This window comes from Apteryx mantelli, chromosome 1 (assembly GCF_036417845.1).
Source record: "Apteryx mantelli isolate bAptMan1 chromosome 1, bAptMan1.hap1, whole genome shotgun sequence".
Classification (NCBI taxonomy): Eukaryota; Metazoa; Chordata; class Aves; order Apterygiformes; family Apterygidae; genus Apteryx; species Apteryx mantelli.
In genome coordinates this window covers 25825491-25832729 of record NC_089978.1, presented here as the reverse complement: position 1 = coordinate 25832729, position 7239 = coordinate 25825491, and the positions used below count along the sequence as shown (strand labels likewise).

General features: G+C 36.1%; 1 long non-coding RNA gene across 2 annotated transcripts in view; it reads left to right on the top strand.

Moving 5' to 3' along the window:
• LOC106500381 (uncharacterized) overlaps nucleotides 1-7239 on the top strand; it is a 46266-nt gene that overhangs the window by 431 nt on the left and 38596 nt on the right. The gene's annotated exons all lie outside the window — the stretch shown is intronic.

Here is a 7239-nt window from a genome sequence, read left to right as displayed (position 1 = left end):
CGCGAGGGATCTCGCTGCCCCCCGCGCCGCGCCGCTCCTAACTGCGCGCTCTGCGCGTTGCGGGCTGCTCGGGCAGGCAGCGAGGGCTTAAGCTGCAGTTCAGTGAGCACCTGCTTGCCTTAACGCCCAGGGTGCGGTTTAGTTTCAGTACCTCGCGTCTTGTGCTTCTCTCCTAGCACCAAGGTGCAGGTTCGCTTCTGCTGAAGCGTTGTAGTGTTTCAGCTCTCTTTTTAAAAATTCTGTCCGATTAGGTAGTTTAGAATATTTTTTGCAGTCATTTTTGGAGGTTTCAGTCTCTAGAAATTGAAGTGATTTAGGGCTGTTTCAAGGAGCATTTCTGCACTAGCAGTTTCAAGCTGAAATAGCTTAGTTCTTAAATCCATCCTGGCCCCTCTTCCTCAAGCGCGAGTTGCAAGGAGCTCAGTGGCAACAGCATTTAGGTCAACGCTCTGCCTCAGCTACATTGAGAAGTTTGTTAGTGTGGCCCTAGCCAGTCTGGTCCCCGGGGCTGAAGATGGAATGACTCAGGAAATTGTTCTAGGAATAGCATGAGAAATGCCTTGTATTTTATTGTCTGTCTCTGGTTTGCTGTCACCTTATTCTTGATTTGATTTTAAAAAGCGTTTAGCTTTGTATGTTTTGCATTGTGAAATTGCTAGTATAATGGTTCTATTGAGATCCATAATCTTTTTTTTCTTTTTCTTTTCTTTTTTTTCTGTAATTATTCTTCATTTCATTCCTTTGGCAATGTTTTGAAGTTTGAATTAATGTTTTGGGATATTTTTCTCTGTTGGAGGAAGAAGTTGTTTGCCTGACTAGTGAAAGATTGCAATGAAATTCAATAATAATTTTGTGAAGAATAACTTTTATTTGGTCTTGGGGTTTGATCCATTAGTGCTTTTATTGTGGAGAAGGTACTTTTTCTGTGTGCTCCCATCAGAAATGTAAAACACTTTGGGGTGTGTTGAATAGGAGAGGGAAATGAGTGGCTTGATAGCTGTTGAGGTTGGCCTTTTTATATCCACAGTGCATTAGATAGAGCATGTGTATTTCAGCTCTTTTTCGGTTGGTGTAGGTGACTATTAAAACTGGTAGAATAATGCATTACATTGAACAATGTTGTTAAGTAGTTTCAATGGATAGTGGTACTTTTATATAATGGTTTTCCTCGTTGCATTTTAGATTCCTTCACATATTCCTCCTTTAGTCCTAGTAATACTTCCTTATGGTTAAATAACAGGGCTTGGATGTGTGAAAATTGATATATGCTCTGTGTCTTAATTTCAGTAATAAATTTTTAACTTATTTTGGTTATAATTTAAATTTTTGCTTTTCCCAGGGGTAACTAGAGTCCATTATTTTGTTTTAAACTTCTGTCAAACATAAGCTTTTGTTTTTAAGTGTACGCTGCCTAACAGATGATGTGGTAAAAGTTGTTTGCTTGTGTATGATCTTGCATGACTAAAGTAGACTCTTTCCTTGTTTGTCAGTGCGAGCTGGCTTTGGAAAAAGCTCCAATATAGATTTCAGTTCTCTGATCAGTTAGAATTCATGGCCTGAAGCTGTTAAGATTTTAAAGCTGGCCAGTGCCTCCATTCTCTATTTTGTCATTTTCCCCCAACTTTGGGGGTAAATTAATTTACTTGTCAGGTATTTTTTGTATACTGTGAAGTGCCACAGAATAATTTGCTGGTGTTCCTTGTTTGTTCCTCCCTGACATTCAGATTGGATAAAGGAAAGCTTGGGCTGAAGAAGGATTGCAGACCTGAGCCTTTCCATGTAAAGGGGGGACTTCTCATGTGCATGAACATTCATAGAGATCTGAGGAAAAGAGTTTACATTTTAACAAAGAAAAGAAACTAAGGATTTTAACCCACAAAACAGTAGAACCTCATTTAGCCTAAACAAAATAGTCATGAAGTAAGAAGCATAGTTATGCTTCTACATGATGCAAACTTCAGAGTCACCAGGATACCAGGATTTGGTTTGGGCATTCCAGATGTGGACTGGTAATGATTTTGGGATCTAGTTAGAGTTGCTATTTGCTTAAATGTTATTCTCTCTGACATGTTGTGTCAATTTGATTAATTTGTTTTAGTGTAAATTGGCTAACCATGTATATGTGCATGGCTTATTACTGGTCTTATTAATTTAACTTGCTTTTTTTTTTTAAACTAATTTTAGTTAACACAGGAAGAGCAGAAAGGTTTTCTGATATGATTTTGAAACTGCTTTGATTCAGGCAAGTGTACTACGTATCTGATTTAACTTTCTGAATCGGAGTCTCCTGTTGTTGCATTCTGTTTTCAAATATTTGTACACTTCATAATTACACCTGCAGTAAATATTTTAAAACAATTTAAATATTAACTTGTTTCCATGAATTATTACATTTCCAGAACATGCATCTGGAATGCATACTTTCCATGACTGAAGCCTTTTGGCATGTGAATTGAACATGTAGTGTAACGGGGCGGGGGGGACTTTTTTGTTGTTTTTGGGGGGGGAGGGGTAGGATTTTCAGACATGAGGGGGGAAAATTACCATATAGAGACTTTTTTTCATAATACAAGGAGAACTCTAAAATGAGTGAGGTTTAAGACTCAATATATATGTCATTTTCAAAGAGTAGCATATCTGTATCAGGAATCATTATCTGGAAAATAATTATGAACATTGGGGAAATAATATTCTAGGCATGTAGTTAAAAGATTGTACTCAGGCTGAGAACATATGCTATTCATGTGCATCTTCTAGAAATATTTTTGCATGCAAATCACATACCCTTTGGCAGCTGACTCCTAACCAGATTGTCACTGCATGGTGGTCCCTGAGAAGTTGAACAGGGAGTGGGAGGTACCATCTGAAAACTTTGGCTCTGAAGGTTTCGTTTCTCAGGGTTTGTTTGCTTTTTTTTTTTTTTTTTTTTTTAAAGCTAACAAAGGAAAATTAAATCTAAAATTGCAAAGTGCCTTTTTGGAAATGTAACAGGAATACAGTAACTAAGTAAATGGACTTTTTTTTAACACTTCTTAAATACATAAGTACTTTATTGATGTTATTTTTTATATCTATATAATGTTATATATATACTGCAAAAAGGTTTACGGTTACAATAATTGTAACTGTGATGCTTTTTGTCCTATATAAAGTCAAAATTACTGTGACTGTAAACCTTCTTGTATTTTCATAACTAGCTTTAAGTCCACAGACTGGAATATTACGTTACTGCTAACATTACTGAGTTTAATATGTACATGCAATATCCCTTGGCTGTTGCATTGTAATATTTTAACCAAAGAAAGGGATATCGTTTTTTGAGACAGATATTATAAAATGATTAGACAAAACATGAGGCCAGGTTCTTTTTTGTCAACTGCTGGCCTGTTTAAATTTTTTTCTCTGGAGAAGTAGCCTCCTATAAAATATTTTTATAATTTCTTTGCCATTTATATTACTGAACATCTTGACTTTTTTTGTTTCCTGTATTTTTGAAGATACTTGTTACATTGTTTCAATACTATGGTGTCCGTAACCTTGCCCAAAGCAAGAGAAGTCTCTTCGCTGCTCTGAGTTAGAGGTTGATTCTTTTTGTTCCCAAGTTCTTAGGGATGGCTTTTGTCATCCTGAACAGGAGTATCTTCTCCGCTCTGTAGCGCAAAGGTGCTATCTTGAAGAGGGATTGTCCTATACTGAAAACTTTAGGCCTGATTCAATGTTCTGTGAAATTACTGCAAAGATTTCCATCTGGGAATTGCAGCAGCTCTTCAAAACATTTTTTTTTCTTGGTTTTCATTCTGTTCTCAGAGTTATTTTACCTCCCTGTCCTACAGCATCTGGCTTCTTGACTCCATTCCAGTAGGGAACAATACTCATAACCTACTAGCTTTGGGGTTTTCAGAAGTGAATTGCCTTTAGCAGAATTTCTAGTGGGAAAGTATTGTGGTGAAATCTTCCTTCACAAACCGGTGTAAAGATGAGTGATGTTTGGTTTGATCTGATCATGACTGCTATGGTGTCTACTTGTGTCCCTAGGAGTCTTCCAGTACTGGCTGGATATGTTCTAGGGGCATTGTGGTATTGCATTGCTACACTCAGTGCACATCAGCATAAATAGAAGGATATTTTGTTTAAATTGATGGAAGAAGTTGACTTGGCTATTGCATGAGATAATGTAACAACAGTTAAAACAAGATTCGGGTCTCTGCTCTGAAAGAGCAATGATCTTACCTGGCTTAATTTTGATGGCAAGGACTGAAAATAAACATATTAATAAATGTTGAACCATTGTGACTCTTGGAAAAAGTTTCTAAAAATCTTGCCTGCAGTACTTGGTTCATATGTTACCAGAACCAAGATTATTAAATAACATAGTTGCTGACTGAGAAATTAACTCGTTCTAGTTATAATCTATAACTTGCCTTGAATCATTTTTCATGTATTCCAGTTTCTGGTACTTTCAATGGATGGAGACTTTTCAAATAGGCTTATTCTGTGTTGCTAAGATGGCAATTCATACTGAGAAAGAAAGAGGAACAATGACATATTTTGGGAAAAGCTTACAATAGTGACAGATAATTCATTCTTATTTACCTGGTGAAACCTATGCTGACATATTGTTACCTAACCTTTAGAGACTTTTCTTTCCAGTACTTTTAGACACTCTAGCTGAGATTTATGGGGATATTAGCAAACATTATCTTGTGGTCCTTATCTGATTTAGTCTTGGATTTTTGCACTCTACAAACAAATTTAAGAAAGCACTTATCCTGTGTAAGGATGCTCTTATCATTGTACTTATTGATGTTATGTGTGAGCAGAGGCTTCAGTTATTGGAATCTCATTCTAGTAAGTGCTGTATAAATACAAAGAAAGACTTATGCTTATTTTGAAGAGTTTGAAAATACCTATCCTTTCTCTAATTGCTCACATGTTGCATGTTTCCTTGTTTTTTGCCAAACTGTCCAGGTGTAGACAGTTTGTTAAACTTGGTGCAATGACTTGTGTGTGAAGTCAAACATGCCTCTAAGCCTTTGCAAAATCTTTCCTGTGTTTGAAATATTCTTCAGGGTTTTTTGTTTGTTTTTAAGTCTAAAAATGTAGCATCAGACCTAGAGTAAATGTGTATATGTGAGACAGCTAATAAATCTAAGAGTATGGATTCATACGATGTAGGTAGCATTAACCAAACAAAAATAGTCTTTATGAGGTGTAGGACATAAATATTTTTATATGTTGATTTTTATTTTGTGGTGATGCTGAAAGGCCACATCATGACTGAGTTTCATTATGCTGGTTGCTGTAAGAACACGTGGGGTTCTTCACCCTTATAAAGCAAACATCTTGGATCTAAAGGCTACTATCCTTCTCAAAAACAAAAAAAAAAACCCTTTGTGTAAACAATTTTTCTCTAATTCTTAGGCTCTGTGTTGTCAGAGAGAGAAAAACAAACCATTTCTTTCAAGACCTTTTTTTTTTTTTTTTCTTCCTCCTGGAGTCCAAAATAGCAATAGTTCAAATTCTAGCCAAAACAAAGTGTCACTACCTTCTCGTTTGCTAGTGAAAACTTATCACCCTCCTCATTCTCCTGTTTGCAACCTACAGGCCAGTTAACTTCCTCTAATTGTATGTCCTCTTCCCTGTCAATCTGTTGACCTTTCTCTATACTTTAAAATGAGAAATAATTCGTTTCAAAGCAGGGATAATGTTCAGTAATTGTTCTACATAAAGTATAATTTCTACCTTTTGCTTTAGAACAGAAGAGAATAGCTGTAGTTGTCCTTTTCAGTCTGATAGTGCTTTTTTCTTATATCAGAAATGGTATTAACTAGACATACTGGTAATTTTTGTATAAACTGCAGTGTGTTAATACACAAGTTTCATGTCCTCTGTAAACAACACAGTATATTTGCCACTCAAAACCATCTTTTTTTGTTTTTTAGTCAGAGTTGTCAGGGAAGTATTTTGGCACCTTGGCCAAAACTCAATACCAACCATCTGCTAAACTGCCTTTTTATGGCAGCAGCACCTAGCAAGGTCTGGGCGTATCTGCCTTTATACAATATCACGAGAGTGTCTCCTGGGACACTTGGAGGTGGTGCCAGGACAGTGACTTGTTACTTGGTGTTCAGGTATTGAGCTTCCTGTTCAACTAGAATGCCAACTACTATACAAGGTTGCAACAAACATGCAAATAGTGTTTTTGTTGTTGCAAAGAAGTACTCCTTAGTAAACTTTTACTTTCTAAAATACTAGAACAGTACAGCTTGATATTAAAAGGTCACTGAAAAGTTTAGTAGAATAATTATTCAGCTTCATTAACCAGCAAAATATTAAATGTTTTTTGACTTAACTGTAAAACAAAAGTTTGAGATTAAGCTTGAAATTTTGTTGTTGAAGATGCTCTGTCAGTTTGTGCATCCATCTGATCTGTTGCTCTCAGCTGTAGGATTGCTTGCTCAGTTCCTGCCTCTTGCTGTTCAGCAACCAGGCTGCCTCACGTGCATATTCAGTGCAGTGCTGTCACTCCTCTGCGTTAGGACTACAAGCCAGATTTAGTGGTCAGTCTGATTTGTAGTCTGCTGTATAAAGATGTGTGTAACGTCATTACTTGATGTTATTTACACTCAAAAGTCCAGCAGTAGCTTCCTACCTTCATCTTTTAACCGTGGCCCTTTTATGATTGTGTGGCTGATGGCTCATGCAACCTAACTTCTGCATCTTATACACTGGCAGAAAAGTTTGTTTAGAAGTTTAATTTTTTTTTTTTCATGGATAACTAAGAATAAAATTTCTTATAGTACCCTGAACTTTAAGAACTGGTGTATAAGGTCAAATATAGACAGACCCTCTATGCAGCCTAGCATCCTGTTCACAGAAGTGGCTTCTATTGAACGCTTTGGGAGGGCATATAAATAATGTCCTGAACTGTAAAATAACTTAAATATACACTAAAAACCTTTTAAACTGCTGATGTTTTAAAATGCCTTTTAAGAGCAAGATTATCAAACCTGCTAAAGTGTAAAACCAATCTCTTTTTTTGTATCTTGTTGCTGTTTGTTTCTTGTTGCTGTTGTAACCTTTTAAAGAGCATTTCTGATATACAGTGTCCACCCTCAATAAAAATAACCATAAAGTCCTAAGGAATGAACCAAATAAAAGTCTTTACTCTTTCAGTTGTGTTAAATAAATTTAATTTTAATAAGTTGTATTTAATATCTGAAGTTATTTATAATAGCA